Raw genomic sequence first — 15,842 nt, 5'->3', positions numbered from 1 at the left:
CAGAGAGGCTAGGAAAGGCTCTTTAAACACTGCACTGTTAGGTTATATGGTGACATTATTCTGCTTTGACAATTCCAAGCCCGAAATGATTAAATATCATTATATAATTGAACTTTATAATTGAACTTTATACTGTATAAAGTAATCATACAGTGGTAATGGTATATTTGGTAAGACAGTGCAAGAAATCACAAAAATAAATGATTCATTTAATAATAAATATAATATAAATAAATGATCCTTTCTCAAGTACACTCTTTAAAAATAAAATGTATCATTGAATAATTAAGGGTTCAATGTGGAACTCTCTCGGGTTCTTTAAGGGTTCCTAGAGATGGACGGCTGAAGAACCCATAAAGATTCAATATTTTGCACGAAACATTGTAGTTGATTCGATGGCCACATTTCTTCTTGTGTGAAATGAAACGAACGACGTGTCCCAAACCAAAGTAAAGTAATCAATGTAACAGCCATGATAAAATGTCAGCTACATCGCCTGATTTATATAAGCTGAAATCACTAGGAATGACTGCACAACTGTTCATTCATGCAATTATCTAATCAGGCAATCATGTGGGAGCAGCTCAATGCATTAAATTAGGCCAATACAGGTCAGGAGTTTCAGTTGATGTTCAAATTAAACATCAGAATGAGGAAAAATCTGATCTCGGTGACTTTGACAGGGGCATTGTTGTTGGCTAGATTGAGATCAAACGGACTGGTATGATCTCCTGGAATTTTCATGGACAACACTCTCTTGAGTTTACACAGAATGATGCATATACAAAAAGAAAAGCATCTCAGAATGCACACAACCTTGAGGCAAATGGGCTACAACAGCAGATGACCACATCAGGTTTCACTCACGTCAGCCAAAAACAGGAATCTGAGGCTACACTAGGCACAGACTCACTGAAACTGGACAATGGAAGAATGCAAAAAAAAAAAAACACCAAAAAAAACAACAACAAAAAGGTGATGTTTGAAGACAGTCAGTGATTTATTTGAACATAATTTGTCATTATTTACAGATATGTATAATTGACAATGAGTTTTATGTACATTATTTATTTGTTTGTTTAAATTTATCATCTGAATTCTTAAGAATATAAACAAAAAACAGAACAAAACCATGCCTGTGATTGATGATCCACATGGTGGCAGGTGTAAACAAAAGACAGTGGCTAAAATCCCCTTTTTGTTTTTGATTGTCAGCCAGACATTTTCAACGCATTTATTTCACCTTGTTACTGTGAGATGAAATTTGCCCTGTAATATATTGTAAATATGCTTCTTTCTTTAGCGAGACAGAGTTAAACAGATACAGGCTTTATGGAGAAAAAAAACCACATCAGTGTTCCAGTAAGAAATTTAAGTATAGTATGTACACTAATGCTGTCATATGTCTGCAAAGCTGTAGATCCTAATTAAGATGAACAAGGCTTCCATTAATGTAGGAGGTCAGAGCTGCTATATTCTTACTGATGTGTGCTCATTATAAATAAACCCCAGCGTGCTGAAATGCCTCCAGCTTGTCAGTATGGCTTTATGTGTTTTAACATTTATGAGCTTTACAACATGCAAAGCCCCACTGGGCATGTTGATCTATCCTCATGTTTTATTCCACTAAGAGCCTGATGTCTTACATATATGTATTTCTGCGTTATACATTGTATATTTCTAGAATGAGTCGTGCTGCTGAGGCTTTCAACAAAATCTAAAACCAAAGAGCTCCTGAGGCAGCACTCCCCACTGTATAATGACATACACTATTTATTTCCTTTTACAAGTTACATAAGCTGCAGGATTTATTGTTACTGTATGCTAGTTTGCAATGAACATTCCCTTTGCATACAAAGCATCCTACTGTAAATGTACATATGAAATCAATACCTTGAACACATACCAACAGTTTATTCATACAAACAGCAGGATATTTATGAAGGTGAACTTTAATATCGTTCTGCCGGCATCAAAATCTGTTTACATACTCATTGCCGTAGCGTGACTGAATCCTGGGATTGAACTCAGAAAGCCTGAGCCCATAAATCTGCTCTCAAGTTAGAAACACCACTCCGTCACTCTTAATGCGATTCATTAGCAGTGAAGATTGCAGCCAATTTCCACGGGCGAGATATCACTGCATGATATGATATTGCTCATCAGATCATAAAGATAAGTTGCAGTCTGATGTGCAAGTCTTCTGTGATCTGAATTCATGATTTAAGGCTTATTGTTTAAAAAAGAAAGAAAGATATAAGCCATTGGGATTTTTGTAGATGAAAGAAGAAACAGAAGCCACAAGGAAATGTTTTTCTTTTCTCCTAATATAATAACATATGTCTTTTTTTTTTTTATTAACCCTGTGAACAAAACAAATAACACTAAATCTGAGGCATTTTAATACGTGGTGTTTGTGAGACAGTCTGGAAAATCCTGTCGGATATCACTACAGCTGAATTCTGGGGGGTTATGAAAAATGATGAAAAAGTAGATCTTTACCAAAATGTTTTTTCCCTCCTTATTTCTTATTTTAATCTCTAATTTGAGAAAACATCAATATATTTGGCCAAAATGACCAGTCTCACATAAAAAAAAAAAATGTTTTAAATGTGAGAAATCAATGTTTTAATGAAGCCCACCTCTACCAGGGGTCTACAATGGGGCGGCTGTGGTTCGGGTGGTAGACCGGGTTGTCCACTAATCGTAGGGTTGGCGGTTCGATTCCCGGCCCACGTGACTCCACATGCCGAAGTGTCCTTGGGCGAGACACTGAACCCCAAGTTGCTCCCGATGGCAAGTTAGCGCCTTGCATGGCAGCTCTGCTACCATTGGTGTGTGAGTGAATGGGTGAATGAGACAAAGTGTAAAGCGCTTTGGATAAAAGTGCTATATAATTGCAGACCATTTATAAGTGCAGACCATTTACCACTACGCTACTGGAAAAAAAAATAATTTTTTCTATTCTATTTCCAAATTAATTTCTATTTCTATTTTTCAATCTATAGAATTAGATAAAAAAAGAAAAAAAAAAAGAAAAGACTCAGTATCACTGCACACCAAACATTAGATAGCTGCATCAGTCACTTATTGAATATTATAGAACTCGTTTTTACTGCCAATATGGCTGCCATGCTTGTGCTGCTCCATTAAACAATAGCTTACATTTTACAGTCCATGTTCTGTGTATTTATTGTCCTGTGTATTTATTGTCTTGCACTCGTCTCACACTGTTGCATATTGCACCTTATGTAGTCTCGAGTACTGTTCTGTGTTGCACCACGGTCCTGAAGAAACGTCATTGTGTTCCAATGTATACAAGCTATATAGAGGAATGACAATAAAAACCCACTTGACTTGACTTGTGAAAACTCTTCTCTGGAGCCACAATCAGGATTGCAAGTCATGTGATAACACGGTATCACAAGGTATTTTCAAAATGTGGCTAGTTTTCTGTTTGCAACTTCTTTAAGATACAGAGACGTTCCACAATTTCAAAATCCCCACATAGTGTACTGCATTACCACCCTGATTGTGTTTGATGTTTCACCCTTGAAGCACTATGCGTGTCTACTCCCATTTTATCAAAGTGTCACAAATGGGCTGTTAATAAAAACAAGCTAATAAAAAATAACAGTAACACAGTATCTCAATGCCAACGCCTAATGTTGCTCTCTCATTCTCTCAAAAGGTTGCATAAAACCTATCATAAAATATAATATCATTCATTTTGACATTTCATAAATTATCCAGCATTTCTTTATTAAATACTTGTGGAGTGCTTGTGAATGTGTTATAAAGGCACTATGTAGTTACTTTTCAAATAATTTGATACCAAGATTATTTCTACTGGTCATTAAATATGGTGTAATCTTTCCAGACACATGCATAGGCAGTCCATAAAAAATGAATGACCTTACTGATATGACCAGAAATAAAATCCCAGCGATATACCAGTAATAATTACATTACCCCGCCTTCTCATGCCAAACTAATCTGACCCAAATGTCAGACCTAAGTCAAAACCAGAATGTCAATCAGAGCATAAACGCTTGGGTTCATGACTTGCAGAAAGCAGGAACGAGGCCTCCATAGTGAATGTATCCTAAACAAGTGGTAAAGAACATTTAACACACAAATGCACCTGAGTGAGATGTAGGATAAGATCTGAAACCAATGAAGTCAGTGTAAGCAGTTATCCAATCTGAAGATCAATGAAAAGATCAATGGAAATTCCACCAAACATATTGCTAGGGAATGACGTCCAGGGCTGTGAAGTGAGCTGATATTAAAACCGAGTGAGGTTTCAGAGGTTCAAGCTGTACTCCATGCGGTGTGCACTGCTTAATCAGCAGGCTGTAGAAAAGCTTTCAGCTCATTCCCTGTGTGAGTTCTCATTTGAAAGACTTTGCATTAATGAGCTGGTCTGCTCAAGATACACTGCCTCAAACCAGACACAGCCCAACCCTGGAGAAATAACTGCAAAATGCGTCACACTTGGGTATTTAAGTCATATTTCTACCACAGTTTCTGCTAGTAATTTTAGTGATCGGTGTCATAAAGTTTACCAGACAAATAAGTATGATTATGGTCATATGTATGTTCATTATTTCTGCTGCGAAAAAATAAATAAATAAATAAATAAATAAAATTTTGGACTATACAAGATTGACACCATAAAGTAAAATTATGAACGTATATATTTTTTTTGCATACAGTGAACATTTTAATTAACATTAATAAAATCATCAGCAGGCCTATGATGGCAAGAAACAGCCAAGAACAAAGAAAACCTTCTGCCTATAAGACCAGAGAGTCTGTCCCTCAAACAAATCCCTGTGATGAGCGGTGTTAGCATTATTTAGGTAAGATGTGTACTTTGCTACTGTAGCAGTCTAATTTTCTCATACAGCTTCAGTATATTCACAAAAATTAGACATATCTATTATTAAGCAACATTAGATAATTTATAAAAAAATATCTTTGTCAAATCTTGTCAGGTGACATTATAGTTTTAAGCAATATCTCAGATTAGGAGTGGAGAAAAAAGGCCTCTCATTATCTATGGACAGGTAGATAACATATGAGCTTTGGGATGTGTTGAGCATGTGAACTTACATGTGAACTTACCTTTTTTGAACTGTTTACTTAATTTTTGTAGGGTGCGTCTGGACGTCCCTCCCATTTATAAAACGTTTATGAACTTGAAAAAGCATGTATGCCGATGTTATGAGTGATATTGATAATAGATTTATGTAATGTTGAATAATGAATATTTTACGAACTGGAGCCCTTTTTTCTGAACTCCTATGTGACATTGCATAAAATGTGTAATGTCACCTGATGAGATTTGACATTAGCCTTTCATAAAGCCTCTAACACTGTTTTATAAAAGCATAATGCAATGGTTATGAGTGTATTATGAAGTTCATGTAGGGGCCCTTCAAAAAAAGTGTTACCAATTATTTTTAATACTTGGAAGACTTGGTCAATGACTGCCTGAAGTCTGGAACACACAGACATTAGCAAATGCTGAGTTTCCTCAATCGAGATGCTTTGCCAGGGCTTTACTGCAGCTGCCTTCAGTTCCTGCTAGTTTTTGGGTCAGTTTCGTCTTCAGTCAGTGAAAAGCATGCTCAATTGGGTTGAGGCCAAGTGACCGACTTGAGACCGATGCCATATAAGGGCATGGAATTTCTTTGCCTTGGGTTGCTTTCGCTGTATTATTTGGGTCATTGTCCATCTGTACCGTGAAGTGCCATTCTATCAGTTTTGCAGCATTTGATTGAATCTAAGCAGAACATCTTGCTCTATATGCTTCAGAATTCATCCTGCTATTTCTATCAGCAGTCACATCATCAATAAACAACAGTGACCAAGTTCCACTGGCAGCCATGCAGGCCCATGCCATAACACTTCCTCCACCATATTTGACAGATGATGTGGTATGCTTTGGCTCACGAGTCCTTCCTTTTCTTCTCCATACTCTCCTCTTCCCATCATTCTGCTACAAGTTAATCTTGGTTTCGTCTCTCTAAATAATCTTGTTAGATGTAGAAATCTTAGATGCAAGGTAAGACTTGGCTAGATACTGTAAAGGGGTTTTTGTACACCAAGGAAAGAATTCTGCAATCATCCACTTTAGATGTCTTCTATGCTCTTCCAAGTGTTTTGGTGTTGCTGAGCTCACCAGTGCGTTTCTTCTTTTTAAGAATGTGCCAAATTGTTGATTTGGCCTCTCTTAGAGTTTCTGCTATTTCGCTGATATGATTTGTTTGTTCAGCCTAACGATGGACTGAAGAGTTATACTCAATATTGGCACAGTTGTGATTTCATCATAGGCACAAGTAACATTTCGGACACGAAATGGCCAAATGTTCAGTTTATTTTTGCTCTGCTAGTGGAAATAGATCCTGAAGAAGCCATACTCATTTTATAGCACCTTGGCTAGCTGGCTAGCTAGCTCACATTGATTTGTACATTCCCGTTAAAGGTGCTTCCAGTTAAACTGGTGTCCCTTCTTCCTTTTCATCTTCATATGATGAGCTTTCATATTTTTAAATGGCGAACACAGATAAGTAGAATGATACACACAGTGAAACATTCCAGTGTGGTTATACTAAATATAGGCACTCTGGGATCACCAGTCAACCAATCAAATTAGTGCACTGGAACTAATTGTCGTTAGTCCACTAAGCTCCATTATGTACCTCTGAAAATCTTTACTGAAGGCGGCATACAGTATATATTTAGGCAATGCATAGGAAAACAAATGCATGCACACTGATCTACATGGTACCCTTTTAAGAATGATGTGACATCTATTCTTGGTGCAGCACATTTATTTCTGTAAGAAATATATGGGTTATAGATCACTTTAACTCACTCATCATGTACTGAATACTACATCCGCTCTATCAGCATCAGCTTTTCCTTAACCAAGTACCATAACCAAAAATATGTCTTATAGTGCAAACATCTACCAATATACATGACACTGGGAACATTACTCTTGACACAGATTACCTTCTCTAAATCCAAAAACATTATAACAAAATAAACCTAAACATGTTCAGTACTCACTCTTTCAGGACATAGAGGTATGGCAAATAACATTAAATTATCACATTATATTCCTTTAACATAAATACAGCTGACTAATACATAATTCTATATGCATAACCATGAAAATATAAATTCAGTACATCCACAGTACTCCAGCATCGATTATTATATGAACTTATTACTTTTTTTTTTATCACTGCCTTGTTTCTTGTTTTAATCACAGTTTTAAACTCTCTATGAATTATGCTTATGAACTGACTTTATTTCACTAACTTGTTTAACCCAACATACTGTGTTTCTCCCATACTATTCTCACTGAAAAAAACATTTTAACCCTGACAAAAGCTGAAAAACGTCACTCCTTTAAAATACCTTGCAATACAGTATAGACAATTGTCACCATAATTTCCCTTGTTTCCAGAATTCAGCCGTTATCCAGTTCAAAACTTAAAGAGGGACAATCTTTATCTGTTTCTTTTAAACACTCTTGAAATTGAATGTTTTCTCTACGGAGAAGTGGTCTTTATTTTTTCGCATGAATACAAAAAGTCATGTGCTGTCATATGCATACTTCTGTGCTCGTACGTTTGCAAACTGTGCAAATCAGGAAGGAGGTGTGTATCAGGTAGCAACAGCTTCCACAGTAGGTCCAAACGTCATTAAAGCAGAAAAAAGAAAAGCATTATTCATCTGGATGACTTTATTTTAGCTCAACATCCTATTAGCTGAGTTGTATGAAAGCTTTGTGCTGCAGTGTTCTGTAACATGAGCTACTAATGTGCCATACCACCAGGAAATATATGAACCAACACATCAAATTAAATCGCTTTGCAAAAGTCAATAGGCCCTTTTTATGGTTTTATGGTTGGGGAAATCCACAGATCTGGCCACCATATCAGCAGCCCACTGAACATAATTGTTCATGGGCAACTTGGAATAAAAATTTAATAGACTACAGACTTATGAAAGTCTGTGTCATTGCAGATGAGGTTTGCCAAAAGAAATATGTTTTCTCAAACCTTTAGATTTGCTCATGCATTAATTCTACATACACAATGTGGTTGTAGAGAAATACTGTATATACTGGACTCAGTAGAAGTGTTACCATTTAATACTTTCATGGTGTGATACATTAACTCTAAAAATACCATGGTTTCACAGTTATCACAGCATTAATCAAGCATTTAAGAGCACACCAAAATTTAAGTTAAATTGTATTATGAATTCTTTGTACAAAAGTGTCTTAGCATATCTTTGTATATATAACAAAAAACAGATCAAATCCCCTAATTGAAGAAAAAGAAGAAGAAGAAACCTTTATTTTACACAAATACATTACAGCACAGTGAAATTCTTTTCTTCACATATCCCAGCTTGTTATGTTGTTATAAGGTGAAAGACAGAGTGGCTGCAAGGAAAGCTATATTGTAGCTTATAGAGCTGTAGGACTTGAGTCCATTTTTAGACTTATTGCCATTCGTGTTTGGGCCTGTCTTGGTCTTAGCCTTTTGTCTCAATAAATATGGTCTTGGTCTTGTCAAATAGTTTGTAAAAATAATGTTTGTGTTGTTTTTTCACATGCACAAAGTTCGACAAGAATTCATTTTTTATTCTAGAAAACATAGGCTATCGCTTGTGTAATGCACAAATGAAGTAGTTGAAGTAAAGGCTTGGCCTCAAAAAGGGTTTGATGGGTTTTTCTGTCTCTATCTTACTTTCAAGTGGCCTCAATCTTGACTTGGCCTCAACCCCCTTAAGATTCGGGTAGTCCTGGTCTTGATCTTGACAGTGGTGGTCTTGACTACAGCATTGTTGTTTCATTTAGTTATTGGTTATGCCATGTGGGGGGCAAGGTGGCTTAGTGATTAGCCCGTTTGCCTCCCACCTCCAGGGATGGTGGTTCGAATCCTGTCTCCACCCTGTGTGTGTTCTTTTTGCATGTTCTCCCCATGCTTTGGGGGTTTCCTCTGGGTACTCCAGTTTCCTCTCCCAATCCAAACATGCATTGCAGGCTGATTGGCATTTCCAAATTGTCTATAGTGTGTGATTGTGCCATGCAATGGCTCCAGGCTCCCCTGCCATCATATTTGACAGCAGATTACAAAAACAAAGAGATTTCAATCCATGTCCTCTGAGCTGACAATTGGAGGTTGCTTTAATATGTTTTAGGGACGAACAGAGGAGATGGCAAACCTTTTGTGAAGTCGCAGCCGGACACGAAGGAGATGGGAAAACCATGACACCTTAGTTCATAATATAATATTGACCAGAAAGTTTCAAAACCCACTTTGCATAAGATGTAACCCTTATTCCTGAAGACAGATTAAACTGCCACATAAATGCCAATGGTTCTCCTGAATACATGGTCACAGGGGAGCGTGCACTGATCTCATCTCCACTTCCAGCCATTTGCTGTTCTTCACTCTGCAGTAACATGATAATAAGTGCTACGTCTGCGAGCTTACACCCAGCAATCTGATGAGAAAGCTTTTTGCATCGCAGCTATAACAGCATTAAAGTGAAAGCTGGATTAAGTAGCAGGATACTCTGACGGCGAGCTGAAGGCATGCCGTCAGTCTGTGGCATAGTGAATAGTGATATCTGTTTCCATGAAAGAACCATAAATGTTATTTTCTCTCCACTTGCACATCTCTTATCGATAACTTATTCAACAGTTCAGAGAAGGGTCTCGGCTCGACTATGGTCTCAGTGTTGCTTTTACTGCTGGCAGATTCAGACAGGCAACACTGTATCGAATTAGCATCCCTCAGAAGATGGGGAAAAAAGCTAAATGGCACTTTGGTGCACTTTCACAGAGGCTTAAAATTGCTCCCTAATTAGTGAGTAAAATGTGACTTTCAGAGCTTTATAACTCTGTACTGAAGTATATTATGTTTAGATCCAACAATCAGCAAAGAATTACACAAGATTAAATCACTGTTGTCAAAGGCTGAAAAGGATTATCAAGCTTATCCTTACAAAACTACTGCAGATTTTTGTTTGATAGCTTTTACATATTCCATTGAACAATGCTTATGCGAATCATGCATATATTAACAAAGATTACGGCATATTATCTGCTATATTTAGTATTTCCTTATTCTGTTTTTAACTTTTATATAATTGATCTCAACTTCATGGCTACAGTATGTTCCATCTATTATACAACAACTGTTTATACCACAGCATGGTTGAATTCTCAAATCTGATTTGTCAAAAGTTGTTGATTAAATGTAATAAATAGCAGCTCTGACAGTAGTTCCAGCTGCAGGGCAAACCACATGCTTATATTAATTAATGTTCTCAAACTAAACTTATTCCTATTATTACAATTTACATAGGGACTTGTATAGTGGATGCTCCATATAATTTATGTTTAATAATAAATAATAATAATTTTTTTTGTCATTTAACAAAGAAAAATGTCTATTTATTTAACATTTGTGGAAGGAGTCTCCAGTATTTATTGTAAAATGCTGGATAACAGTAACAGAAAATATTGGTAACACTGACTCTGCTTCTTGTCGGGCCATATCACACTCCGTTGTTGATTATTATCCTATAACAGTATGTCCTGAAGTCTTTCATTCCTTACATAATGCCTTTGACCTGGAACTAAAAGTCTCCCACTCAATATTTTGTTTAATTGACTATTATTAGCTTCGTAATTGTTAATAATTCCTCTTAGGAAAACAGTGGTAGGGTTTGACGTAGAATCTTTAATGCTTCACCTAGAAGCACAACCCAAACACCCTTATGGGGTCTAGATTTATGCGATTGTGTGTACCTTAGCTTGTGCAATAACAAAAAAATTGTATAGCTCAGTGTTTATGATGCTGGACTACTGATTTGTAGGTTGTGAGTTCAAATTCCCACACTGCCAAGCTGCCACTGCTGGACCCTTGTGCAAGGCTCTTAACACTCAACTGTGTTGTATAAATATAAGTCAATAAATACAATGATAAACACTGTATAAGTCCCTCTGGATAAGGGCATCTGCCAAATGCGGTAAATGTAAAAAATAGTGGCAATCTCAAGTAAATATCAGTACACCACCATGGTGTTCCTGGTGATTTATCAAGGCCAGTTAGAAGAGTTATTGTGATGCACATCAGTAGAGCAAAAGGATCATTTTAATGAATTAATACAATCTTTGATGACATTGTAAATAAAAGAAATAGGAGGTGATGATTAAACACTGAAAGATGTTATATATCAGTTGTTATTAACCTGTGACCATACTCTATAGGACTAGTGTAAGATGGTCAGTGTAAGATGATAGCAAACTTACTAAGACTAAGATGCTTTTGGGAATGTAAGCTGTGTGGCCTTGGTGGCTCAGTGGTTTGGGTTCTATCCTAGTTATCAGAAGCTTGTTGGTTCAAATCCTAGTCATTGTTGGACCCTTAATCAAAAATGATTGTAACTTTTAACTGCTCAACAGTGTTTGAATTGAATTCTCCAATTTATCTAAGTGATTTGCCAAATGAATAAATGAGCATAAATAATTAAATGCCTCTACTGGAGTTAAAAAGTTGTAAAAACAAAGCAGTAATATCCGGTATATTTTCATTAATACTTTATGGACTGAACTGGACTAACCCTCAAATTCCTAAAGTTAAATACCTGTTTGTGTCTCATTCTTCAAGGTGCGAAATGGAAGAAGGAAAATCTTACAATGAATTAAATGGCACATGTAACATTAGCCCCCTAAATATGAAAAGACAAATGGGTTAAAACATAAAAATAACTAAATAGTCTAGGACAATGAATTAAATAGCTAACACTGTAGAAAATAAAGCTGTAATAAATGAATAAGCACTTGTTTGAGCTGTTATGCATTTAATAATGTATATTTCTAAATAGCTTGTACATGTAGTTCCTGTTTATTATATATAATTATTTTGTATCCATTTTTAAAGTATATATTAAAGTACTAAAAAAGTTTTAGGGTGCCTAAAACTTTTGCACACTACTGTAATTAAACGCATATTAGATGTAGATTTTTTTTTTTCTCGCAGCAACTTTCAGTGGGTCATGAAATAAGGGATTACATCAACCAGCTGTAATTGTAAAATTGAACTATGCGATGTATTTATGCTCCAGTGTCCTGGATTTTTTTAACCACCGCACAATTTTTCCAATCATCACAGTTATACAATATGGCCAAAGATTATAGACACCTGACAGTCATACCCATATGTGAGACACCCATAACTGTTGGCACAAAGCTGGAACCCAGAATTGTTAGATGTTTTTGTATGCTGCAGCATTAACCTTCACTGGAACTAAGAGGCCCAAGAATTTTCCAGCATGACAATGCCACTGTGCATTGCTCTTTGAAAAGGTCGTTCCCTTGCATGAACTTTAAACGGACTCTATGACTATGGAGAATATGGAAATAAAGATGTACCCAGCCTTCAGCGATTGAATTTTCAGCTGCAGCTTTGTAAACTCTGTTTATTTAAGACTAAACCACTGACAGACAGGTCAAGCTTAAATAATATATCTCACAGGCTGCTGTAACACAACTGCAGTATAAAAGGCTGCTGAGAAAATGACTTATAAACCATGCACATTTATTACTATTTATTACTCTTTTAAACTGCTGTTATTAATGCCAATTTTACACTTTACAGTTCATTTCTCCCGAGCATGTGACTCTCCCTGTAAACAATTCCGTTGTATTGTATAATATGTAAGCATATTAAGAATTTTCAGAGTAAATATGAAGAGTAAATAGAACAACATATTCAGAGTCAATAGAACAAACATCCAATACAAAAAAAGACGTGACATATTTAACCCGTAGATTGGCAGGCTGGCAAAAAATGTAATTTTTTTTCCAAAGATGCAGCTAATGTAAATATATAAACAAATGTATATATAAAAAAGTTTGAGGTTTTTAAATTTGAGTTGTGGCCATTTTCATGTGAATGCCTTTTATCGATAAGGCATTCTGTTTCCTCCTCTGATCCGAACAACTTGAAACAGGAAGTAATGTGACAAATTGAACAAATTACTAGGGCTGAAGTCAAGACAGTCATTGTCAAGTCCAACAACAGGATTAGATGAGGTAAAGACTGAGTCTTTAAGGAATTTGAGGCCAAATCAAGCTCGACATTGTCCATCAATTCCATCAAATCCTTTTTGAAGCTAAGTCTGTACTTCAACTAGTTGGCTTTATTCATGCATTATACCAATGATTAGGCTATTTTTTTTCCCAGATGAAGCAATTACTTCTTGTCAAATATTGTACATGCGAAAAGACAACAAAAACATTATTTTTACAAACTCTCAATCGTGACCCAAACCATAACAAGCGAGACCAATTCCTATATCTGAGACAAGTCAGTGAAGTACAAATAAAAATGCCAAGAAGTCCAAGACAAGGTCAGTACGAAAAATATCTCCAAGACAGAGTCGAATCCTACAGCTCCACCAATCACGTTACTCAGCATGGGAGCAGTTAGCTTCCACACCTGATGTGGACCACACCACCAAGCATCATTTTCAAGAGGACCAGGAATTGGTTCTCTGGACAATCCCCAGGATGGAAAACAACTTTCACACTCCACTCACTCTTAAGGCAAATGGCTGAGGAAAAAAGGGTTTTAAAAAAAGAAGTGGGGGGCGCGGGGGGAGGGGGGAGGGATTTGACCATAGTACTCATAATGCAAAAACAGAAATTCACATAAAGCCAAAATATAAAAAGAAGGGGGGAAAAACACACTTCTCCACAGATGTTCAACCATATGTGTAGCATTACTTAAGCATGGCTAAATCCTTTGGATTGTGCAGTATTAAATCTGTTCATCTCCTATACACAGCGCTTCTTCTCTCCACAGCAGGATTTACCATTATAAGACACACCTCACCATCTGCCTTCCCAGACAGTCAGAGAAAAAGAGAGAGAGCGAGAGAAAGAAAGAGAGAGAGAGAGAGCGAGCGAGAGAGAGAGAGATTCTAACATAGCCATCTATTATAAATAACATTTTAATCTGCAAAACTGCAAACATACAATATCATATTCTCCTGAAAAACCGCCATCACACATCTTAACCATTTAACCCAAATTATTATAGTGTTGTTTGGCTTTCAACTTTCTTTGGAAGTTTGTTTACATTTTGTATTTAAAACCCTATATAAATGCATTTTCTTATCAAGATTATGAAATCTCTAAGACCTTATAACATTTTTAACTCTTAATAAAAGCATACCCTTTTCTCCTAGTGCCCAAGAGATTGCAAAGACTGTCTGCTTTCCCCTCCATTCGAGTGCCTGAGAAGAAGCCAGCAGTGGTAATATTAATTAAATATTCATTGAGAACACCAGCTGGCTTTCCTCTTGAAGTAACAATGCCTGTCAATATGAAGGGGCCCTTGAAAAGTCCTTAAATACACTACACAAAAGGGCATAGCATTGTCCATATGTACCATCCTCCTCTGCTGGCACAGCTTCTACTTCTCATTAAAAGTAGCGCTACTTTTCATCCATCTAAAGGATACTCTTGTGAATCCTAGAACAATATCTAATGCTCACAATAATCTCTACAGCAAACACTGATTTTAGTTACTGCTCAAGCTGCCAGCTCATTTCTTTTGCTGATTAGCAGACAGTTGAATATATCCATTGTGTCCATGTGTTGTTTTATCTCTTGTTTTAATTCTCCTAGGTCTTATTTAATTACTGTGCATCATTTATAAAACCATCTCATGAAAAAAAGAGAAGAGTTTTGACACTTTCAAGCTGCCATTACTGGAATTCGTAAACAGCATGAAATACCATAGTCTTTCTTTCTGGGAACGCGTTTGATGACCGTCTTGTTAATTTGAAGGCTCCTTGTAGCTCAGAGAATAGCAATGACAGTTGGCTTCATTTGGAAATGCCAATCAGCATACAACGCATGTCTTAGGACTGGGGGAGGAAACCTGAGTATCCAGAAGAAAACCCCGAAGCATGGAGAGAACATTCAAACTCCACGCACATAGGGTGGAGGAGGGATTCTAACCCCTGATGCCAGAGGTGCGAGGGAAACGTGCTAACCTAAACGTGCTAAAATTGATCTCATAATTCAGAGTTTGTTTCTGTTACAGAAATTGATAGACGTTTAATTCTCTGTAAATCAGCCAGAGTCATAATCATCCTAGTGATTAAGACTTGTCACTCAATTTGGACTGCAAAGCTTATGATTACAGACTTGATTCCAAAGCACTCATGCCTCAACTCTGAAGCGTATGACTTGTGACACAAATTTGACTCCAGAGCCAGGGCTCAAGAGTCGACTCTGACTCCAAAGCTTATCATTTGTGACTTGACTCAGATTCCAATTCTTATGACTCAGGACTCAATTAAAACTACAAAATTAAAAAAAATTATAACACATGACAAGACTTGACTCGTATGTCAAAATTTCAACTCAGAGTTAAAAGCTTATGACTCGGGACTTGAACCAGATTCCAAAGCTTATGATTTGACTCCAATGTAAAACTTTATGATACTGATGACTAAACTAAATTCTTATGACTCAGGTAACTAAGATTGTATCCAAAGCATACATATATCAGTTTATTGCAGGGCTGCAGTGATTAGTTGACATAACCCATAATGTTGATTCTTACATTTTTTTCCCCCGATTCAACACACTGTTTAATTAACTAACAACAGAGATGTGTTAGAATGTAAAAGCACATAGACTGCTATTTTTGGGTATAATGTAATACAGCAGTGAAGCCTTTGAAGGCCACCAGCACTGCTACTACTGCACCACAACTTTT

This window comes from Ictalurus furcatus, chromosome 4, assembly GCF_023375685.1.
Source record: "Ictalurus furcatus strain D&B chromosome 4, Billie_1.0, whole genome shotgun sequence".
Taxonomy (NCBI): domain Eukaryota; kingdom Metazoa; phylum Chordata; class Actinopteri; order Siluriformes; family Ictaluridae; genus Ictalurus; species Ictalurus furcatus.
Note: the sequence above shows the minus strand (reverse complement) of the source record.